This window comes from Microtus pennsylvanicus, chromosome 1 (assembly GCF_037038515.1).
Source record: "Microtus pennsylvanicus isolate mMicPen1 chromosome 1, mMicPen1.hap1, whole genome shotgun sequence".
Classification (NCBI taxonomy): Eukaryota; Metazoa; Chordata; class Mammalia; order Rodentia; family Cricetidae; genus Microtus; species Microtus pennsylvanicus.
In genome coordinates this window covers 26,560,017-26,585,471 of record NC_134579.1, presented here as the reverse complement: position 1 = coordinate 26,585,471, position 25,455 = coordinate 26,560,017, and the positions used below count along the sequence as shown (strand labels likewise).

At 38.8% G+C, this 25,455-nt stretch overlaps 1 protein-coding gene and 1 pseudogene across 12 annotated transcripts in view; one reads left to right on the top strand and one right to left on the bottom strand.

The window, feature by feature from the left end:
* The window catches only part of Grik1 (glutamate ionotropic receptor kainate type subunit 1), a 385,263-nt gene that overhangs the window by 24,315 nt on the left and 335,493 nt on the right, over positions 1–25,455 (top strand). The window lies entirely within an intron of this gene.
* On the bottom strand, positions 13,088–15,362 carry LOC142838397 (heat shock protein HSP 90-alpha pseudogene; annotated as a pseudogene).

Sequence of the window (25,455 nt, the reverse complement as noted above, 5' to 3'; positions counted from 1 at the left end):
ATTGAGTGGCTTGCAGAATCATAACTTTCTTCACTCTGAAGAGGCTGAGAACACAATAGAAACTCACTCAGCTTATCGAATACCTCTGAAGTCCCTACCTGGAACGGAAGGCCTGAAGGATTACTGAAGTGCCACTGGTCCTCCATCCATATTGAAAACCCAAAGAAACCAGGTATTCCTGTCAAGACAGGATGGCAACTGTAGATGCAGCAGCAGTGGCAATGGTAGCAACAGGGCAGACTGTAGACACACTCACTTGCCCACTATAAAAGCAAGTAGGCAAAAAGTGACAGGTTTCTCTCTACCAGCATTATGTTTGACCACTATTGGAAGGTAGAGGTGTGGAGAGATGGCTCAGTGGTTAAGAGCACTACCTGTTCTTCCAAAGGTCATGAGTTCAGTTCCCAGCAACCACATGGTGGCTCACAACCATCTGCAATGAGATCTGATGTCTTCTTGAGGAGGAGACCTGCTCAGTCACCCTCATCAACTTAGATCATAAAACCTAATATGGGCAACAGGACCACCATATACGGGCTGCCCATGAATGCTTCAGCACTGCCAAGACATAAATTTCATCTCATTTTCACTAGTAGAAGATGTCACGTACTACTGAGGAGAGTCTTCCTTCACTAAGGTAGTCTGTCCAGATCCTTCCTCCACATTATTTAGTCTCTTAGGTAATTCCAGATCCAGACACGTTGATAATCAAGATTAAACATCACTCTATCATATATCCATTCAGCCATATATCTATTAATCTATCTAGTTATCTATCTATCATATATCAGTCTGTAATTTCTTTTATTCACTCGTCCCTTTGAAGAACAGTTTTATTTCAAAAGCAACCCCTTGTTTCAGGAGGGAAAGTACGCTAGTACTGTTGCATGTTTGGATAGGTCATCGCCATCACTTACTTTAGTTTAACAGAAATTATCTTTGGGAGCTTTCAGATTTGACAAGTGAAAACGATGTTTAAAACTTGGAGCATCACAAATGTGTTTTCCCGTAATAAAGAACTTAGTGGTCAGCTCAAATTATTTGATGCAAACATGGGAAACACTAAACAATACAAAATTCATTGGAATTTGTATGTTCTGAGATTGTTTTAACTTACAATAAAATTTTTAAGTACTGGTTTTAAATATGTGGGGTTTTTCAAAATCATTTTTGGCATAAGTGATAAAAATTCATGTAAACACTTGTCTTTACTTGCAGCAAGGTGATATTGTTTTATGCACAGTTTACTAGAAAACTACTGAGGCAGTGTTAAGCAATGTGTGAGCTCTGCACCCAGAAGGAGTCAGAGCGTCTGAGGAATAGCTTGAACTATTTTTCATGTTTTCTTCTAATATCAGAGAAAAAAATAGAACACAAGATACTAGTTACAAAATTTTAATAATGCAAGGATTGACATCTCCTTGTGCCTAACACTGTGATCAAGTGTTAGCAAAATTAATAAATATCAACAAGCAAACTTGATGAATATGTTAGATGCATTAGATTATTAATGTTTCTTATTTCACTCATGGAGTTTAGCACCTCTTTACATTAAAATGGAAATATATTTTGATATTAGACACTCCAGGAATACCTGGTTTTGTAGCAAATACTTGGCAAAATTATGAAGCAAGGCATCTTTTCCTACCTTATGTTGAAATTCAGTCTTCACATTTGAAACATGTGAGACATATGAGAGTGTGCTAAACGGTGCACAGAAAACAGAACATCCTCACTCTTAGGCAGGTTTAACACAGTGGGAGGACATGCTATGCATACTGACTCACAGGGAAACACAAACATCATTCTGATTTATGGAAAGAGCTGAAATTGTGGTAGATGATTTCAATTTGTTTTATAGAATATGTGTGTATATAGGCATATGACGTTATATATAAAATAGATACATGTCCATTGTACAGATTATACATGTTATCAATATTTTTTACAGTATTATTTTATCAATACCTTAATCCCTGCAATTCTAACACACTCCCTTCCTATTATTATGCCACTGTGTACTAGATATAGTTATTTTATAAGGCTGAAAGAAGGAACCTAGGTTTATGGATATGAATATTAAACCAGGTAATATTTAGGATCTTTTTTTTTAAATTTATGTATTTATTAAGGATTTCTGCCTCCTCCCCGCCACAGCCTCCCATTTCCCTCCCCCTCCCCTGATCAAGTCCCTCTCCCTCATCAGCTCGAAGAGCAATCAGGGTTCCCTGACCTGTGGGAAGTCCAAGGACCGCCCACCTCCATCCAGGTTTAGTAGGGTGAGCATCCAAACTGTCTAGGCTCCCCCAAAGCCAGTACGTGCAGTAGGATCAAAAACCCATTGCCATTGTTGTTGAGTTCTCAGTATTCCTCATTGTCCGCTATGTTCAGCAAGTCCGGTTTTATCCCATGCTTTTTCAGACCCAGGCCAGCTGGCCTTGGTGAATTCCCTATAGAACATCCCCATTGTCTCAGTGTGGGGGTGTACCCCTCACGGTCCTGAGTTCCTTGCTCATGCTCCCTCTCCTTCTGCTCCTGATTTGGGATCTTAATCCACTTTGACTTTCTTAATTTGAAGGGCAAATAGAGGTCACCAAAGACAGACACTCACAGTCTCAGTAAGATGAATGACTGTTAGGAGAAACGCTTGTTGCCTTTACCTGATGATGTGCTCACTGCAGCAACTCCATTGCTCATATGCAGTAGCAAGTTTATACATACAATCTCTCTCTGTCTCTCTCTGTCTCTCTCTCTCTCTCTCTCTGTGTGTGTGTGTGTGTGTGTAGGTGTGTGTGTGTAGGTGTCTGTCTGTCTCTCTCTCTCATTCACTAACACACAGACACACTATTATAGACATAGGTTCATGGGATATTTGTATCTATTTTTACATATCATGAGGATATTAACAGACTTGACAAATGTTACAAGATACTTTATCTTACCTTACATAATAAACTTTAGTCTGTTATTAACTTGCTGATAATCCCCATAATCCTACAGAAATATGTTTTTATTTGGATCTTACACTGACTTGTTAGTGGCAAATGCAACAACTTATAAAATCTATTTCCTGCTAAGCACTCCACTACATTGCACACTTGATCTTATTTAATATTTGCATCACTATAATATGGGCAGTGATATCCAGAAACACTGTTTAGCTGTTGTTGTTCTGCATATTGTTTTGCTGCATAAAATCAGGTTCAGACTTTCCTACTTCTGTGTAATTTCCTATGTATTGCATTCACATAAATGTTTCAAAGAAGGAAAAGCAGATAACTCCTTGCAAGAAAACTGTAAGGAAGAACTTGCTAGATACACGAATGCCTCTGTGAGCTCAGTTTGTAGCTTGCCTTGAGTGTTCAAAGTCATTTTTAACATTATAAAAATTATTTTTCATTTTAGACTATCATGGTGTCAATTTTTATTATCTCATAAGATAGTAATATTTTCTTTCTTGCTAGAAACAAAGCAGTTGCTGAGAAGTTGAAAGATTACACTCCCATTCCCCAGGAAATAAGGGGCCAAGGGTCCCCATTACCTGCCGCTTTCCAGCTGAATTTTGGGGTTGGATGCTTCATGCGCAGTGTGCATACAGTAGTCACAGGCAACTACAGATGATGGGGTAGTGATTCAGAAAGGTTAAGGGAGTTACATCATTCAGGCAGAGATCAAAACCTACAGAGTTGGCATTTATTTTATTGCTATGGCTGTTAACTTTACACCACAAGATGCTCTAGCAATGAACACGGTGAAGGATGGCAATGCCGAGTCACTGAACTCGCCATCTTCAGAGGAAATGCTGACTGTCTGCAGGTGGAAGAATTAAGGCTAGAAGGTAAGGTAGTTGTATAGGAGAGGGGGAAGTGTCGTGAAACAATGTGTCCGGTATATGGTAGTCATTCTGCACACAACTGGTGAATCAGTGGGTGAATGAATTACAGACTTATCTGTAGCAATATATATCTAGAGAGTTTTTGCTTATACATTTACAATAAACATAAGTTTCATTTGTAAGAAAATTACTTAAATTCAAGTAGCAACTTAAAGAAATATATAAGGGCTTTTGTTATATACGAACAGTTCAGGACTGTTTATGCTATCAAGTATCTACGCACTGAACAATAATAGATTCTTTCAACAGGAAGGAAAGTGTGAGTGTATCTGTGTGTGTGTGTGTGTGTGTGTATGTATGTGTGTGTGTATGTATGTGTGTGTGTATGTATGTGTGTATGTGTGTGTGTGTGTGTGTGTGTGAGAGAGAGAGAGAGAGAGAGAGAGAGAGAGAGAGAGAGAGAGAGATGCAGACAAGAGAAAAAGATAGAAAGAGATAGAGATCTGAATGAATGTGTAAGTATATATACATGTAGGCCAAACAGCTGCATACATACTATTATCAGGTTGTGGTCCCTTAGTAAATTAAGAAAAAAAATTAACAAATATGGCATAATCTTACTAATTATACAAGTTAAAAACTTTTCAAACAAAAATAACTAAAAACACAGACATGGATTTATTTGGCAAGTAACTTAGAAACAGTGACTTCAGTGTTATTGTGTTTAGTAAAACTGCTATAACAACGCCCAGATTTTAATAGCTTATCCCAGCACATTCAATTTTTGCACATGCAATATACTCAGTACTGACAGATGTTTAAGAAGATAGACAGAAGCAGACCATATCTTCACATGGCAAGGAAAGGCTGGAAAGGCTTCTTTGCCAACGTGCCATACATTGCATTGGGCAAGGTAAGTTATGTGGACACATCTATCTTTCAGGGAGCAGAAACACTCAATACAACCCTGCGTTTACAGGGGGAAAACTGAGAATGCTTATGCAATTGGACAGTAAATACTGTGATTGATAACCTAGAGTTGTCACCGTAGGTTAACTAGACCTTTCTTAGCACATGTGTTCAGCCTCTTCATCAATTCCAGGATAGCTATGATGTTTTCCAGTATCTGCCAATGCCAATGTCACTTCACAATGCCAAATATTTGGATACCCCGATGAATTCAGCCTGCTCTTGTCTTGTGCTATTAAATGGCAACGTCCCATGCAGAGAGTAGATGGAAAAGTAGAAAGAAGAAATTTTCTTCACATGTCCTCTTTTGGAGGTTTGACATCCCTAGCATCACCATTGGAAAAGAGCTGCATTCATTCCCTTTGCCTTCCTAAGGGTCATGTGACAGCAGAGACGTGTGATGCTGGCCAGTGTCACATGCAGTTCAGTCCCCCAACCCAATCATCTAACCAGCTCCAAACGTCTGACTTCTTTAATTCAAATAAAAGTCATGGTTTGATTCACCAAAGCAAAATCTGAGCTTCTCTAGTAAAAGCGAAAGTGGAAATGTCTAATAGAGGCATAAACAGCCGTGTCTGCCCTAAGGACTGTACGTATTCATCTAAACAGTAATTATCATTTCTACGTTACTTGCATATCAATAACTTGAAAAAAAGACAGCAATAAAGAATAAGACAAGTGGGAAAAGTGTAATTCATCTTCAGGTGACCAAAAGATTTAATTGTATCTGATTTACCTTAATTGGGAGCCAGGGCAATTATCCCACACATGCCCTAACAAAGGAATTTCCATGTCCCACACACGTTTTGTCTGGCATGTTTATGGTGTGCGTTCTACAGATCTAATTTCCTACATTGTTATAAAGTTCTTCCGCCACAGTCCAGATCAAAGAGAATTTTAAGGAACAGTCTTCAATCATGCTTAAAGTTAAAAATGTCCTATAATTTAACTACTCTTAATGATTTTTAAAAATAAGGGCCAAGTGAAGGAAACTCTGAAGTTGGCAATTTGTTCTCTTAGCATAAAGCTCCATAAAAATCATTCTTCCTTTCAATTTCCATTAAAATATATGTACAATATAAAGATTTAGTCATTTGTGAGCTTTTTGTATTTTAATAAACTTTCTTCTAATAACTACATTGATATTTCCTTGTTTATAAAGAGATAAGCAGTATTCAGAAAACTTAAGTAAGCCTCAATGTTGTCAGGAATGATAGTTTCTTCCGTAGGAGTAAACTGCTGCATGTGAAACTTCATTCTACTCTAGTACCGTTTATTTTAATTTTAAGATAAATCTTAAATGAAAAATGTTTGCATTTACATCTTAATCTATTTTTTTCATTTGTTATTGTTTCTTGCATAAAACATATATTCTCATAGAGACATTTTTCCATGAACAAAGTAACAAAAAGAAGTCAACACTGTAATGTTTGCTTCACATCTGAACCTTGTCTTGTAAGCCTAGGAAGTCTGGATCCTTGTGCAGAATAAAGATTATGACACATTATATAAATTAGACCTGTATTCTGAATGTACCCAAATATTTGTGTAAAGACAGTACACCCACATTATGGCTTACCTAGGTTCCTTTTTGTGAAATAGTAATATTAAAACACATGAACTCTGAATTGTACCTAAAATCAAAAATATTAATGAAGGATGTAACTTTTTATACATTTGTAACATTGGGTAATTTTTATCAGGTTGACTCCACCTAATTCTTCAAGTATTTATCATTTTCTTTTGGTAAAGACTTCTGCAATTTCTCCTTCTAGCTTTTTGGAGGTGACAGTGCACCCCTATTGCCTAATTACCCTCTCTGAAATAAATACACCACGACTTTCTGCCCCATATCAGTCATCGCGACCTAACACCATTCGTGGAAATATGTTGTTCTTGTATATGTCCCTAGTGCTATTGAGAGTAATCAATTTTGACTTTTGCAATAGCACAGTAGGTGGATTTTCACTCATTCAGCATAGATGACGTCATGGAGATTCCAACTGTGAACCAGCATCAGAAGCTGCAAGGCTAGTGAGTGAGTGACAAATGGGCTTGGAGTCCATGACTTTTCCCACATCCATGTTTTTCTAAGTTTCTAAATCAGCCCGGGGATGTGAGCTGGTGCTCAAAGTTGAAAAATGCTGCTTGCACAAAGGAGCCTTCTACATGTTGAGGCTTATTGGGATATATATGTGTGCATATAATACATGCAAATAATATATAATATATTTAATATATATAAATTAAGTCTGTCTATGATTGTATGCAATATAGAAAATTATTTGGGGCCATGGAAATGAAGGTGATTTCATGATACTTGAACAATCTGAGCAATGGCCAAGAACATTTATATCTAATATGCTTAAAATTCTTTATTTCAACTATATAGAGCACAGGCTATACCTTGATTTTCTTACGCTAAACTTCAGGGGAGGAAGACTACGAGAACCATATCCAGGGGAAATGAGTCCACAGTATTTCTGCTCTGTTAACACTTTCACCACCGCAGACACGGCCTGCAACTCAGCACACCCTGGGTGTCTGTGAGGAAAAACTGCATTTCTCTCTGTTAAAGTCTTGAGAAATTCCTTTTTCTCAACTCCTTTACATCTTCCAAAGGTGAAATGAAAGAGCAAATTCACAGTGCTATAAACTTCCAGAATTTCAAGGATCCACTGTAAACACCCACCCTGGTGATTGAGTTTCACAAGACCCATCTTGTAAAGATTTGATTATTTCCCAAAGGTGACATAGTCTGGCATCAATGTCATCAATACATGAGATATTGAGGACTTCAAACAAAACTTACTGCAGTCTCTGGGCCCTTCTGCCTTCTTCAGCCTGAAGTAGTTCCTCCGACCTGAGCAAGTGTTTCATGGAATGTTGTCCCATCTGCAGATAATGAATGCTGACCCTGCCTGTGTTCTCCAATAGCCGTGGCTGCTGCCATGTGCTGAAGTCCTACTGCTGAGCTTTCCCACTTTCTGGGTTTCTGAACCTGTGCAAGCAATGCAATGCTTCTGAGATTCAAGTCTGTCTCACACATAATACAGCATTAGTAACTATGGTAAATTTCACAGAGGACATTGAAGGGATTCAGTGAACCGTTTATGTCAAGCTTATACAGACAGAGGAGGACCTGTATGTGTTCATCAATACTATTACAGCCCAGATATGTTTTCATAAATCTAGTTACTGAACAATAATCGAGATACTCTAGATCGTCTAATGTTCTCCTGATACATGTATACTTTTAATGTGCTGCTTCAACCCAATGAAGCCACTGCTATAAAAACTGTCATGTCCCTGCATAGATGTGTTTTTGTTAAAAAATGAAGCAGCCATCTACAGCATACTGTAAATTTCCTCTTTTCAGAATGAGTAGCTCTATTTCAACTTACCACAACCAGATTTTTAAGAACTTTGCATGAATATCAACAAAGGTATAATACAATGCTTTTCTAGTAATTATTTGCAGAGTAGCACACGTGATGGACACAGAAAAATGGTTAACTCACATTGAGTGGAATGCTTCTCACTATTACATTTGTAGCTTGTCTGGCTGTTTATACATCAATTTCTTGCCATTCCAGTTCAGTCTGCATTATTACTCAGCATAGCAAGGTCAAGGAAAGAGCTAGCATAATTTTGTTTGATAAGAGAACAATATCAACCATTACACTCATTTTTTTTTCAGGCTGGGGGAATGCTTCTTCTTCAGACCTCTCCAAATGACAGATTTCTTCACTTTAGGGGGAACTGACTTTCCAAGAACAAAGGCTAACATGGAATTAAAATTATGCTCAGTTTTAGTCAAAACTAACAATAAAATAGTTTCTTGTCCTAGAAATTTTTATAAGTATTATATATCTGTCCAGAACTCTTCTTGAGCATTTAACTTGAAAATTTGTATTTTATTAAATGTGTATTCCAAGCCCAAATGTTTATTCGGTGTCTTTGCATAGGTATTCGGTCAGCTATGTACAATATTGCTTCCTCAGTACCTGAAAATTAAACATCTTTTTAAATATAGCAATTCACCTCCTACATTTTCTGAGGGGTAAAAGTTATGCAAGGTCTGTTAGCCACAATTATTTCCGTAACAGTCGCCGATACTCCATTCCTTGGGATCTCAGCTTTATGGATCATTTGATGGGATAATGAATGCCTGTGAGCTTTTTGAGGAAGTGATTCCTTTAGCACCTTGCCAACTGTTCAGAATTTTCAAGCTTAAAAAACCACACCACATCCGATTTGACAAAGCAATCTGCGGTTTACTTTCTCTAATTACTATTGCTTAACTTAGGTTTCAACAAACTAAGTGAAAGCTTTTTCAGTTTGAACGTGCTGAAAGGCCTTGGCTTTAGGTAAGCACAGGAGCATGGCCCATCTCATGAGTATGGTTTTGCCATATGGAAAGCTGGACTTAATGACATAATCATGAATTCATGGCAGTTCAGAGTTCTCACAAGTTTCATTTATGTTTCCTTTACAATATCCATCATGCAACCTATTAGGAGAGTCAAATGATTAGATTGACTAATTTTGTAGTCATGGAGAAAATAGAATGTTAGGTAACCTTTACAATTCTTCTGATCTTAGAGTTGTTAAATACCTATCTTTAGAAGGTGTCTTTAGAAGGTAAAATGGGGCGGCACGGTTTGTGCAATAACGTGAAACAGTTCTTTTCTTCCAAGGTAGATCATTAAAGAAAGATTGGTACAAAATATAAACAAACTCGGGAACTTTTGTAGATCAAAACTAAATTAAGTGTTTAAAAATAATATTTTCTTTAAAATATTGTTAGAAAAAAATCTGTATTCAAAATTAAAATTTGTATATTTTTTCATGGAGGGAAAAATGATATACCAAAGTCACCAAGTGGAAGACATTTTTGAGCAGAGAATTTAATGGTTTTGTTGAGTAGTTTGTAGACAGAGGTCCTATCTGCATTATCAAGGGGAGCAGAGTGGCTTGTTCACAGGGAAATCTTAGTTCCCTGTTGAGGTTTCTGCATTTGTTGGAGTGACAGGGAAATGAAACTGCAGGTGTTCATCCTCACTAAATAAATGGGTAAATGACATCAGTTAGCAGCTTACTTGGGCTCCCTCTAGGACTGGCTACTTTACCTGCATAATAATACATGCCAATGACCACAAGTCATAAAGTAGAGATGCATGGTCTGAGCTTCATGAAAGTGTCTGAGTACTACTGCTTTTTTTTTCCATTCAAAAAGCTACACTTCCTCCCCTCCTCCCATTCCCCTCCTGCTCCCCCACTCAAACACCCCCCCCCCCCCCCCCCCCCCCCGCCTCCTTAAGAGAGGGCAGGTAACCCTGACCTGCGGGAAGTCCAAGGCCCTCCCCTCTACATTCAGGCCTAGGAAGCTTTGCATCCAAATAGACTAGAGTCCCAAAAAGCCAGTACACTGTTTTAAAATCAGACGTGGGTTGATTAGCAGCACACTCTGGCCTTTGGATCGCCTCTGCGGGTGAGTAGATAGAAACCCCTGAGCTATGCCTGACTACTTCGGTTTTTTTCCCATGATAGAGTAGATTTGTGTCAGGCTTGTGAAGAGCACCAGTGCGAAATTGGACGAGAACAGATCCAGCTAATATGACACAGGACTAGGTAGAAAAAAAGTGATTGACTGAGGAGTGAGGAGAAAGAGGTTTTACCGAAGATTGGAGATGGAGAAATGCAGGTGGATGTCAGCAAAGCTGCAAATACAGAAAGAATAATAGTGGTTATCTTCATTCTATTTCTTTTTAAATTAAATCACAAGAGTGAAATATATACACATATGCATGAAACAAAAATAATTGATGTTTTTCTTTTTGTCTGGTTTTGTAAATGTAAACAACAAATGTTAATGATTTTATAACATGGGAAACTCTTAGAGCAATGTATAGTGCACAGTAAATAGCCAGGAAACATTAACTATTATCACATTTCATTATGCTAGATGGATCACCTGCTTTCACATATTCAGTTTGTAGATGAAGATTCAGTGTCTGTGACGGAAATATTGAAAATGAATGCAGGTCAGAATTCTCCCAAGCAGTAATATAATCTAAGTGCAATTGCAGATACATATTAGCGATGAATATATTTTACTTGTTTTAAACAGATAGTTGGCTGGTGTGTCCCTTAACACTAGAATAAGAATATTGAAAGTTACTCTAGTTGACTGCAATGTTTATCATATGGAGCTTGCACTCTTGATCTGCAAAGCAGGTTATGGACAGAGTGGGAGTCTTCAGCAAATTGTTTAAGATAAAGGTGAATCTTGCATTCAGCTTAATGCTGTTCAGGTTTAATTTTATTTCCTCTATATAAAATGCATTTTGATAATTTCTCTTTAGATATAATTACTTTCAAATATTGACAACGTTAATGATAACAGTCAATTGATTCAGGATGAATTCATAGAGTTCAAATGATCTTCAACTGGTTTTCTGTGCAGTACAGTCAATATAAAACCAGAATTTATGGTTTTAAAATTTAGAATTTAAAACTAAATATGTTGTAGTGAATCTGTACCCTCTACCTCCCACATCCTTCTGTCTGTATGTCCTCTGTCCATCTTGTACACTAAACCCTGTCTCATGGCTACTTCATGTGCCCTTTTGCACTGTTCTTCTTCAATTCTTCTCTCTAACCCTCTCTTGGCTTCTTTTCTAGTGTCATGGGTATTATCACATTTAAACCCATTTATATAATACATTTATACATTAAGGCTTGGGTTCTATTTGTGAGACATTCTATTATTTCCTTCTGGTTGGAGTCTCCTCGTCTAAAAAGAATAACATTTCTAAAATTCATTGACAGAATAAGGTGGGGGAGAATATTTGCTATACTCTTCAATATGTTAACTTTCCAATTATAATGTAATGAATCAAATGCTGTCGTAAAAGCTAGGAATTGATCACATAATAAAATCCAGAAATGCCTCCTAGTCCTTTTTCATGAAGGCATACACATAATCTTCAAACTTGAGTTAGTACCTAAAGAGGAAAAGTATAAATGCATTTTAATTATAGAAAGCTGGATTTTACTTTTGATCCCTAATGCCTTCCTTGAAGTGAATTGCAGGCTTATTATGCAATGGTAATTTGTATGCCAACTGTAGTAATATGAGGCAGCGGCAGGGTTGCGTCCCCAAACACCCTAGCCGCCTGCCCTGCCCGGCTAGCTTATGCCCCGAAATAATTACACAGACACTGTATTCATTTAAACACTGCTTTGGCCCTTAGCTCTAGCCCTTACTGGCTAATTCTCACATATTAATTTAGCCCATTTCTAATCATCTGTGTAGCGCCCCTAGGTGCGCTTACCAGGAAGATTCTAGCCTAAGTCCATCCTGGGTTGGAGCTTCATAGCGTGCGTCTTCCCTGGAGCGGGCAGCATGGCGTCTCTCTGAAGCGTCTGCTCCAGAGAGCAGAGCTGCGGAGTCTGACCTCACTTCCTCTTTCTCCTGGCATTCTGTTCTGTCTACTCCTCCCACTTATCTTCTAACCAATGAAATGAGCCGAGGCAGTTCCTTTATTGCTTAGCCAATAAAATCAACAGATTGATATATGACACTCCCACATCAGCCAACCCCAAAATTTACTACAATTTTGTCGATGTGAACTTAGAAGCGGATATGGAATCACCACGGTGTGTACTTCACAGAAGTTCAAGATCCTGTTTGCTTTATTTGGTTTGACATTTTCCATCTTTAATTTATCTCTAAAGGAGAAACCATGTATTTTCAGAATTCAAGTTAGTCTCGTTTTATTTTTTTTTCACCTTATGTCTCATTTGTATTTACCTTTTAAAGCAGAATGTGATTGGGCACTGCATTTCCACTCACAAGCCTTGCTGAGTTAAAAGACCTAGGGAGCTTAGGATTTTGTTCTTGGTACAAGCCACATGGGGAATCCTGTTGTTTTAGCTTGTGTACTTACTTCTAAGACTAGTACATGCAGAACAATATGGGATGAAAAATTTTAAGATGAAACTTAAGCCATCCTAATTTTTTTCTTTTAAACATAAAGCTATCTCAGAACACTTCCAAGTGAAAGTATTTGGTCTAAAAAGGGATCCAGCTCAAATAGCTAAACACTTCAGACCACAAAGTTAATAGGTTACATTACGTCTTACAACAAACGTTCTACCAACCTATTGAATCAAACCTATAGTATCACACAAGTAGAAAGAAATTTTATCTTCCCCTTAGTTTTCATGCCACACAGATGTTTTAAATGTTATCCAAAATAAACAAAAATCCTGGGAAATATTATCAGAAGGAATGATAGTAAGCATCAAACATATAGTTCTGGTGAAGCTTAGTCTACTTCTTCCATGCTTGATGTGTCGTCATCTCCTTCCACGGGTGGCATTTCTTCAGCTACAGCAGCGCTGGTATCATCCACAGTAGGATCATCTCCATCAATACCTAGACCAAGCTTGATCATCCTGTAGATCCTGTTAGCGTGTGTGGGGGGGTCTTCCAGACTGAAGCCAGAAGACAGGAGTGCAGTTGCGTACAGCAAGATGACCAGATCCTTCACAGATTTGTCGTTCTTGTCCGCTTTTGCCTTTTGCCGGAGGGTTTCAATAATGGAGTGATGAGGTTTATCTCCAGGTGTTTTCTTTGCTGCCATGTAACCCATCGTTGAGCTGTCTCTGAGGGCTTGAGCTTTCATGATTCTTTCTATGTTTGCTGTCCACCCATATGTGCTTGTGACAACACATCATGGGGATGTCACCAATTGGTTTGATACAACCACCTTTTCAACCTTTTTCTTCAAAATATCTTTCATAATTTTGCAGAGGTTTTCAAATTTTGTCTTTTTTTCTTCCTTCCTCTTTTTCTCCTCTTCATCTTCTGGAAGCTCCAGTCCTTCTATGGAACTGACTCCAAGGTCTTGCCTTCAAATTCCTTCAGTTGTTGCACACAATATTCATCAATGGGCTCAATCATATAGATTACTTCTAAGCCATGCTTTCAGAGGTGTTCCACAAAGGGCGAATTAGCAACTTGGTCCTTGGTCTCACCTGTAATAAAGTAGATGTGCTTCTGGTTTTCCTTCATTTGGGTGCAATAATCTTTGAGAGAAACCATCTCATCTCCAGAGGCAGATGTGTAGTATCGCAATAGCTCTGAAAGCTTCTTCCGATTTTGAGAGTCTTCATGAATTCCAAGCTTTATGTTTTTTGAGGACTGCTCACAAAACTTTTTGTAGTTCTCTTTATCTTCTGTCAGCTCAGTGAATAGTTCTAAGCATTTCTTGACCAAATTCTTTCTGATGACTTTCAAAATTTTGCTTTGCTGCAACATTTCACGGGAGATATTTAGAGGAAGATTCTCAGAATCCACCACTCCTCTAATGAAGTTCAGATACTCAGGAGTTAATTCCTCACAGTTATCCATGATGAAAACTCTGTGCACATACAGCTTGATGTTGTTCTTTTTCTTTCTGTTTTCAAACAGATCAAAAGGAGCACATCTTGGGACAAAACGGAGAGCCTGGAATTCCAATTGTCCTTCAACATAAAAATGATTTATCGCTAAATGTTCTTTCCAATCGTTGGTTAAGCTCTTGTAGAACTCTCCATATTCTTCATTAGTAATGTCATCAGGATTTCTGGTCCAAATGGGCTTTGTTTTGTTGAGCTCTTCCTGATTGATGTATTTTTCCTTTATCTTCTTCGTCTTCTTGTCACCATCCTTCTTTTCTTCCTCTTCTTTATCGGAACTGACATCTTCTATTTCAGGCTTGTTGGCAGACTCCTTTTCTTCTTTTTTCTACTCTTTATCTTCTTTTTCTTCAGCTTCCTGACTTCCTTATCACGTTCCTTCTCCACGAAGAGAGTAATGGGATAGCCAATAAACTGAGAATGTTTCTTCACGATCTCTTTTATTTTCCTTTCCTCCAAGTACTCAGTTGGGTCTTCTTTCAGGTGTAAGATGACCTTTGTTCCATGACCCATTGGCTCCCCTGTGTCAGTCCTTACTGTGAAGGATCCCCCGGCTGAGGATTCCCAGGTGTACTGCTCATTGTCATTATGTTTGGTGATCACAGTCACTTTCTCAGTGACCAAATACACAGAGTAAAAACTAACACCAAACTAGCCAATCATAGAAATATCTGCACCAGCCTGCAAAGCCTCCATGAAGGCTTTGGTGCCAGACTTGGCAACGGTACCAAGGTTATTGATCAAGTCAGCCTTGGTCATTCCAATTCCAGTATCCATAATGGTGAGGGTTCAATTTTGTTTGTTAGGAATAAGATTAATGTGCAGCTCCTTCCCAGAGTCTAGTTTCCCAAGGTCTGTCAGACTCTCGTATCTGATCTTGTCCAGAGTATCTGATGAATTGGAAATGATCTCCCTTAGGAAGATCTCTTTGTTCGAATGGAATGTGTTGATGATCAAGGACATCAACTGGGAAATTCTTGCCTGAAAGGCAAAAGTCTTGACCTCTTCTTCCTCCATTGGTTGGTCCTGGGTCTGGGTTTCCTCAGGCATCTTTGCTGAGTGAACACTCACGAAATGTGACTATCCTCACCACAACACCGAAGCAACTCTTTCTTTTCAGAAATATACTTAATCATATTGTTTATGAGTTTTAATTGCAGCAAATAGATGCAGCACTGAATAGGTCACAAGGAACTTCCAACCCTTTCTGTCACTGAACGGTCCCAAGGGACAGCTCTCTTCTCAAAGATAAGCCACTGCCATGGAGTGACAGACCGAAAGCAGACACTTTGTCCTCAAAGAACGCAAGTCTACCGATATGTCATCCAGGAGTAATTTATAAAAGATTATAAACTTGAATATAATTTGCCCTTTGCTGGCAATTCTACTTACCATCTAAACACATCTTTTGTTTTTCTTTAACTAAAATATGCTTAAGCTATTACTGGAGACTGTAGCCTTTATGAATAGCTTTAAAACATAAAACAAATTTTTAAAAAGGGTAAATAAGGAATTAAATACCACCTAGTCAGCAGAGGAAACAATACCGACCAATCTACTAAAACCTAAATACGGCCTATAAAATGGAAAAACTTCCCAATTATTTATTACTTGAAAATTTGCTATATCAATATAATGTGTTTTGTCTAAATTAATTTTCCACTCCCTCCAACTCTTCCCATATTATCCTTACCACCTTTAAAGTCATGTGCTCTGTTTTTGAAACCCACTGGGTCCACTTAGTGCTACCAACACATGCATGGGTATAGAGATAATCCACTTAAACATAGGTAGCTTGTAGGGGTTCACACTCCAGGCTCTCCCACTTTCCCTCCCCCAGAACCTATCGGTTGCCGTCAGTTCCTCAGCTAGGGAATGGACTTCCAAATTTTTCAAAATAGAAACTATTGTAAGTTATATTACATTTTATGAAGCTCTGTTTTTTAGATTGCACCAGAGCAATAACTTGCAAAGTTGCTTCCTGATATTTAATTGGAGCTGTACAGGTAATCAATACAAAATATAGAGCTTTCTCAGCTGTTTCTCATGGTCACATGGGGATCACACTTCATTAGAACAAAGCTCTGTTTTGCAGTGCTCTGCAATAAGTTACAACACACAAAAAAAATGGAAATATGAAGCAAACTAAAATTATTTCCCTTTATAGCATCTTTACGCTAGTATTCCATGACATGTATGAGTTTGTTGCTTATCAGATATCTGTTAAATATATAGATGTACTTATCAAATATATACATATATATATGCATCTATATGTACCTACCTAATATTTACATAGTAATATTAAAACACAAAATAGTAAAAGTACATTATTTACTAAATTTTATTAAGTATAATTTAGTAAAAATTAAATATGCATACATGTACCCTCCAGTCTGATGCTAACTATGCAACTGTGACTGATACTGAACTCATGGGTGGCCTTCCTACTGTGTTCCCAATGCTTGGACCACAGACATGTGTCACTGTGCTTTGCCCAATAGTGTCCTTTTGGTTCTTTTTCAAATACCCAAATTAAGTTTTTGCAATGACAATGTTTTTTTTAAGTTCTCCTACAAAAGTCCACATACACACACCCCACCACCAAAAACGTAGTAGAGGTGTGTTTCTTTAAAGTTGGATTGAGAAACCTTTCCTCCTGACTCATCTTGCTGGTCAGAAGTGCATTTACTACACCTTTGGGGACTCCAGGCTCTCTGGGTTTAAGCCGGGAATGTGCCACTTGCTATCACTCAGGTTCTGTGGATGGAAGCTCTGAGTGTGGAATAGCTGGTGGTTTCAGAGTTTGTTTCTGCACACTTTATCATGATCAAGAAAAATCCAAAATTTAGTCCCATGTATTAAATGAAGAATCTTGTTCGCATGCTGCCATGTACCCTTGACTATGTTCCTAATAAAAAAGGAGCGTGCAGATGCTCTGGCTCTGGATTTCCGTCCATTTCACACAGCCCAGGATGGAAGGGCTCCCGTGCTGCCCTGAGCAGCCCTCACACAGGTCTCCATCTGACAGCTAACCTACTATGTGGCTTTGTAGACACTGTGGGGGATGTGCTGAGTTCTTGGTCAAGCTACCCCAGGATGTGATGCAAACAGTCTTAATACAAGAATGGAGGGAGAAGAGTCTCTGTTGTAACTGAGGAAGTGCACCACAGCATGGCATTCTTATTTCCTGGTTGAGCTGCTCAGCTGGGTCTCTTCATAGGGATGTGACATGCTTCCTGGGGTTCACAAAAATCCATCCTATTTCGTGCAAGAAAATACAATTCAATCAGTGCAGTCAATGGATGAAAAATAATCCCATATGTAAAATAATGCTAATCCCATGTTGATTACAATGGCTCTGAGAAGCGTGATCAATGAAAGCTGAACAGTCAGGGGCATAGATCAATCAATCAATTAGTTCTGTAAACATTGCAATGCTCATTCATTGATCTGTGCTGGACCTTGTTCAGCTCAGTCTACAAAAGTGAATGCGGACCGTGCTGGCTCTTACAGGTTTAATGAACAGCATTTGCAATTTACTATCTATCAACTCAAAGTACTTCTGATTTCAGTTGAAAAGAAAAGATAAAAACATTTTTATAAGCCCAATTTGCCCTGGAATTCAGAGTATTCGCACGGTTTTTGTACCCTTGGAAAATATGTACATTATCTCTATTCTCGTGTTCCTACACCCAGCAGCATACCTATGAAATATGAAGTTAAGGAATGCTGCTGGGTCCAATGGCACAGGTTTACAGTCACAGCCACTCAGGGGGTTGACAATAGTGTGACAAGTTGAAATTGGCTGGTCGATTTTCAAGGATTTGTCTCAATTTTTATGAAAACATGGTGTTGATCCTGACAAAGTATTCAGTGTGGAAGGCTATAAGGTGTGAGTAGAGCCCTTAGCTAAAGGGTGAATGGCTATGAAATGTGGATAAAGCCCTTAGCTAGAGTGTGAACAGCTATAGGAGGTGGGTAGAGCCCTTAGCTACAGTGTGAATGGCTATAGGATGTGGTTACAGCCCTTAGCTAGAGTGCGTGAAGCCCTAGGTTCAATCTTTGTATTGCAAAAGTGATTTTAAAAATTGTTAGGTGAATGGTTATGCAGAACACATAGAAAGATAACTTGTAAACAAATATGTGTCTGGGATACCAGGTAAAGCATTTCTTCTTCAACATGCTCTGCCAATCTTCCTTTGATCACATTCAAGCCAATGAAGCCTGCCATTCCAGTCTGCTTCATGCTGGGGCAGCCTTGGTACAAGAAACATGTAGTATATGTCACCAAAACGTCCCTAAATAAAACCAGTTACTGCCTCAATATGCCATGTTTCTTTGAAATCATCATCCAGATTCCACTCTAAGAGATTAAACCTTGGACTGGGCTTGTATGCAGAGAATAAATAAGTTTATTCACTAAGTACAAATTTACATGGGAAAAAATGAAAACCTTGTGCTTCATCACTCCACTGGGTACTGTACCTCTTCACCTGGCTGCTGCAAAGCTTATGAAGGGGGGGGGGGGGACTAAAAAGACTCAAGGAAAACTCGGAGAACTGGATTTACAAAATAAATGTATCCAGTCAGACAAACCAGCCTAAACAGACAGCAACTGTAATCACTAGACTTTGGAAAAATTATTGTGCACAAATGGATCAGGAAATCCTAGGTATTGCAGGACTGCATACTTCATCGAAGCTAAACCTTTGGTTTGATAAAATAAAAAGCAAAATTCAAAGTGTCAAAATATATGATTTATTCCGGACCTAATCACAAGTTTATAATGTCAATCCTTAATCCTTCAAAATAATTTCAGACATTGTGAGCAGCATTACATGTGGTTAATTGGTTTGAAATGTACTTCTTACTACAACTGGTCAACTCGTTTAAAAGGCTTGCTAGAAACTGCCTTATAGAGAACACTGATGTGTAATATTATAGTAATAATATGCCAAAACCACTAAGCTGTATGATTAAGTTTTCACTTTTACCCAGTGACTTTGCTCATCATTAGTTTTGCTCATGACTAGCTACCTTATTAACTAAAATATATAGAATCAATTTTAATACCTGTTTGCGTCCCTATCAGCTTTAGCTAAATATAAATGATTTCACAAGTATTTCTATACAGAACTCCATAAGAAAAACACGTCATGCATAAATCTACCAGCTGTGTTTCTTACATATAGTGGGATACATGATACAGTTGGTTCTCTTTTCATCAAGAAGCACAGATTCTGGGTGGAAAATAAAACCCTCATCTAGTTCAAGAATCTCGCACCTATACAATTTCGCAGGGGTTACAAACCAATAATTTTGTTCCATAAATATCAGGGTCTTTCTCCATGTGGACCCACTTGTATTGTTCTCAGGTAGTTAAAAATGTGCTCTGAGTCTTTGGGAAGTTTTATATGGACACATTACGACTGAATCAACATGAGGCTCTTTCTAGTGCCTGGGTCAGAAGGGTTAATCACCAACTCTGTTATCATTCAGCCTTTTCTGGGTGTGTTCCTCCTGCAACATGAGGAGAACTGGGGTGGGGGGGAAGTATCTCCAGCTCCTAGACGACTTCTAGAGCTTTAAAGTACTCATGAATATTGGCTGGATGAATTAAGCTGGTCCACTATGCTGTTTCATTCACGAGCAGAGGCTTATGTTGTGTTTGATGCTGGAAGAATAGAGTCTTGCACAAGGAACTGCGTCTCAAAGATCTGCCAAGTAAATAGAACATGAAAGGGGTAATCAGTCTATTGGAAAGAAAAGGGTATAAAATAATCCTATCAGGATCTTTTTGGTACTCACGCAAGAATTGATGCTCAGAATACCTGTGAGTGGTATAACTATGAGAAACAATAATTGAGCCAAGAATCAGATGAGCCTTTTAACTCAGCTTAAGGACTGCTTCAAGTTGCTCGACATTCCTGAGTGAGTTTCATCTATAAATCATAGCTACAAACAGCTCTCCCCTGCTTTGCACAACTGTTAGATCTCACGGTGTAAGATCCAGGGCAGTTTTATTCAAGAACATGTCAAAATGAATTTTATCAGTCTTGTTACATGTAACTTGACCCAGTCACTTGTCTTGTTTATCGTTCAGAACAGCTACAATGCAGAGGGAATTATTATGTTATTGCTTTACTGTTAAAGAATGCACCAAAAGCAGAGATGGCATCATCTTCCACTGGGCATGTTACAGAAACTGGATTCAAGCCCTTAGCTCTTAAGGTGCCGTATGAGTTCATTTTTAAGCACCAGGGGATGCAGTGAGGAAGCACAGTGACTAACTACAGGCACAATGAGTCTGACCACCACAGGAAAATGTGTGTTTGAAAAAGGGATCACTGTCAAGTTTTATATTTTCGTCAGCTCTCCTCGTTATATCATTAAATTCACTATAATACTTCTCAGTATTTTAAGATGATATTTCAATGTCAAGTTTACTCTGTCAGTTTCACTCCCAGGAACGCTTACTGTCAGGATCAATAGCTCTTTGAATTTAAACTTGGAGTTTGCTGTGCCTCCTGGTAGAACCTGCCACCAGACTAGCTAAGCTTGGTTTTGACAGATGCACTTCCTACTTGCTAAGCCATTAATAACACTTTGGAAGTACCTTCACACTTGTCACAAACACTGAAACAAAGTTATGGAAACAGGTCAGAGCAATATGGTCAAGACGATGTGCAGTGGATATAGGAGAGTACATGTCTGTGTAAAGGAAGGAACTATTTTGATTCCTGATTATTTAAAATTTATTTCTCATTCACTGTGAAAGAATTTGAATTTGAAAGACGTCAAATAGGTAAAAGGTTTTGATCCTGAAGAAAACTTTGGTCAACCAAAAACTCAGAAACTGTGAATACTGCATACAGTGACCTCACTGGAAATGAGTTTGAGCAGAGTAGGTGGGGCCTGGTTTGGAAGAAGAGGCTGATTTGTTACATTCTCTGTCTCCTCTGTCTCTGTCTCTGTCTCTGTCTCTCTCTCTGTCTCTCTCTGTCTCTCTCTCTCTCTCTCTCTCTCTCTCTCTCTCTCTCTCTCTACCTCTCCCTCTCTCCTTTCCTTCTTTGGAATGAGAATGTAAGTTAGACTCAACAACCACATATTAAAATGGAACCAGATATTAATATGGCCATTTGCCATCTGGAGAGTATTTGGCATATACTGGATACTGTGCTAAGCCATGCACATCTGCAATCCACTCCTTTGAAGTACATTTCTATGTTATGACTCCTATCTGGGTATTGTTCTAGGCCCAGGGATACAGCACTAAGCAAGACAGACAGTATTATCCATCTTTAGGGAACTTACTTTCCTGTTTGGTACACAGAATAAATAAGTAAAATATATGGCATATTAGATTGTAATAAATGCTAGGAAGAAAAATAAAGCAGACAAGGGAGATATGAAATATTACAGTGTGAAACTCAAATTTTACCTAAGGTACCCAGGGAAGATCTCACTAGGAAATTGAATTTTTAATTGCATTCCAAATGTCAAAACCACATCAAAAGTAATAATGTATAAGAGGAACATTTCACACATAATTCTCTTCACAGATCTAGCTTTTCTGTGAATGTATTTCCTTCCAGCCTTTGTCAATATGCATGCAGGTGTTCCATTCCACACTCAGCAGTCTGCTGTCTCTGCTAGAGCTATATAATGGAAAATAACTCTGGAGAGGGGGGCAGCAATGGAAAGTGAAGGAGCCAGCGATGCCCACAGCTAAGGGAAGATATTTCATATACAGAGAGCAAGACTTGGTCATTCTGGGGATGAGGGACTAAAGCAACTAAGCAACAAAAAAGTAAGCATACTGTGCTGAGGATAATGAACAGCCAAGGAAAGTTTTCACCCCTCTTAGTATGCTCAGTTCTCCAAACTTTACAGTTCAGAAAAGCAGGCAAAGACAGAAATTTTGAAAATACTCCTATAACTTGCAAATGTAGAGTGTTAAAATCTTATCTTTCTGATTACACATTTCAGGGCACAGTCTTGTAGATATTATAGGAAGATGTCAGAACACAATGTGGTCAATGAAGTCATTGAAGGAAGATGTCAGATGCAATGTAACTAAGGTGGTCAATAAGGTCAAGCCAAATGTTGGGTGTTAATTGCATTGGAAGGCTGAACAACACTTTCTGAAGGGATGCTGTGACTTCCATAAAAGGAACAATGGATATAGAGACAAGAAAATATCTTCTTTGATTTTTAAAACCATTAGAAAAACCAAATCAGGGTGATGACTCCATGCACAATCCTGAAGTCCCAATTTAGACTCCACAGTGGAGAAAGAAAACGGACTTCCAAAAGTTGTCCTCTGACTTCCACACATGTTCCACGATATGTATACACATATATGATGATGAGGATGAGGATGGATAAATGAAGATGATGATGTTGATAACAAAATTTTGAAAAAATGTAAAATTATGATGTCCTGGATTGGATTCCTAGGCCTACAAAAAGAAATAAATCATTGCATTCAAATTGTTTTAGCATACTAAAGTTTGTTGATTAAGTTTTGGGAAGCCTTGCATAGAGGGAGGTACAATCAGCTCCAAGTTAAAGGATGGAAATTGGTAGGAATATTTCTTAAGAGAAGCCTCTCCGTTGATACAAATAATTCCAATCAGACCAAATCAGACCAAATCAAAGATGCCCATGTTTAGATCAGTACTCCTGGTGGCATGGCCAGGGGAAGAAAGAGAAGAGGAGACCACGTGAAACCCCAAGACCATGTGTTCTTTTCTGGGCAGCAACCTAAATAGCCTGTGGGAGTGGTCTGACTCTCCCTGGGGAGGGGTCACAGCTTGGCAAGCTTTCCCCAAGGTGGAGTCCTGACTAAGGCAACTCCCAGGGGAGGGCGCTTAAAATGGATGCCAGGTGCTGGGGTGACACTCCACCCAAACATGCCAGACTTCTTGAATATAGGGGTACCAGCTCAAGTCTGGCTACTTCCTAAAAGCATGGGGCAACGTTGGACGGCAAGAGGCATGGCTGGAGTGGCATCTGGTTTACTGTCACCCTGGAGACTTCAGGCAGCTGGTTTCTTGAGGGAGAAGAGAAGTCAGGTGGCTAGGAAAAAAATATTGTTATTATTGGTCTTATGAATGGAGCTAGCCATGGAAAGTCATTAACATCCAGAAAGAATGGGACAGATACGTGTCCTGATTGTACAAGTGAGTCTTGGGTGTCTAATTGGGACACAATAGCAGATAAACCAGATTTTAGTTGGTAGGTGTCTTTGATCAAGGAGAGTTGGTACCAATGATGAAGTCCCAGGAGCTGGTAAAGGTGTTGGCATTGTCTGGAGAGGGATTTGTAAGTTGGTCTTGGCCCAGACAGCAGGAGTGACCTATAAAATATGCTTGGGGTTAAAAGACTCTAGAGACTCTTATTTTTTTTATCAGACCTGATTTTTGATACAACAGCAGAACTTTTTCCAGGAACTTATAGGTATATGTAAGAGAACTGGAACACAAACATTTTAGAAGACAATTAAAGGGAATTAGGAACTCACAATTTTTTAAGATACACCTGAAACCTGTTAATCCTGAGCTATGAAGCCTGTGAAAAAGGCAACCTGTCTGTATATTTAGCAGGAAACTTAACAAATGAAGTAATGTGTTACCAGTAACTTAAGTCATCAAATGCCATGAACAAAATAATAAGATAACAGTACCTTAAGTCATCAAATACCATTATACAGATCTAAGGAGATAAATGAGACAGGTTTTTAGCTATGCAGGCAATCACTAGTCTCTTCTTAGTCCTTGGAAAACATCATCCTAGAAACAGTGTTTGCCATTATCTGCTGAGTACAAGAGGCCCCAAGGTTTTCCTGGGGGGGGGGGGGTCCGATTGATTCCCTGGGTGGCATCCAGGAAGCTGAAGAGGTGGAAGGCCGCTTTTTGCTGTGTAGGTGGCTTTTCCAAACCCAAAGGCAAGCCTGAAGGTGGAAGGTCTTCTGTAACCACACATCTTCTTGGAGGTGCTCTAGAGTACTGCAGGAGCTGGTATGTCTCTGTGTTAGAAGCTCTTCTGTTAAATGCCATACTCTCAGATCTGTAAAGATCTGAGAATTGCGTACCATGACCTGTTATTTAAACTAGGCATATAAGCTAAATTTTGATATATAATTTATCCATTTTGTTACAGATTACCAATGCTAGTAACTGTAAGAAGATTAAGAGTTATTTTAATAAGTCAAAGAATACTAGCACATGTGGTTATTATTACCCAAGATGGTGATGAGGTTAAAATGGAGGTTACCCACGTATTTGTATTTTTTCTAGAGCTGTTGTAGTCTGGAGTTATAAGTTTTACAGATCTTAAATTGAGCACACATGCACACAGAAACATAAATCAAGCATACTATGAAAACACACCCACATACTCACACGGACATACTGTGGCCACATTATTCTAACAGAGAGACAAATGAAACACTTTTAGAAACCTGTGTCCGATTTAGTAAGCAATTCAAAGATCCCTGTGTAAGTAGGCATCAGAAGCTGGGGATGCACAGAAGTGGTCTCGTTAAGGACCTGTTTAGCAAACACTACAAGGGAGAACGAGAACAAAAGGAGGAAGGAACTGTATGGTTTTAGAGTGGAAGGACAGAAGGACACAGATGTGTTTTGGAGAATCCCAGAGTGAGACAAACAGCAAATAGCTAGAGAGCAGGGGTGGTGGGGAAAGGAGAACGGGGGCAGGAACACGCATGTAGAAGCCACGGGCTTTTGGAGCCTTGTTTGCTTTTACATTAGACGTTAGATAGCCCCAGTTGTGTTTGAGGAATCGTCTTGGAATCACAAGAACCCATTTAGAAGCCCATGCCAATTAGGACTCAAGCCTGTTGCAATGCATTCACTAGACAGAACTCTTGAGTCAAAATGGGGGGGTGGTGAAAAATGAGTGGCAGACATCTCTGGTCCACCCAAATTTTACCTCAGCTAACCCCAGCTTAGCCACTTGGGTTGGGCTTTCATAAAAAAAAAAAAAGGTCCCGATTGTTGGATCTGCTTGCCTCTTGCCTCTTAGAAATCCTGGTGTTCACGTGTTGTTTAACATGACATCACAATGCATTGTTTTTACCTTTGAACTTATTCCTGCGTATTTGCTTGTAGTGGTCGACACCATCCTTCCCTCGGCTGACAAAACCAAAATCT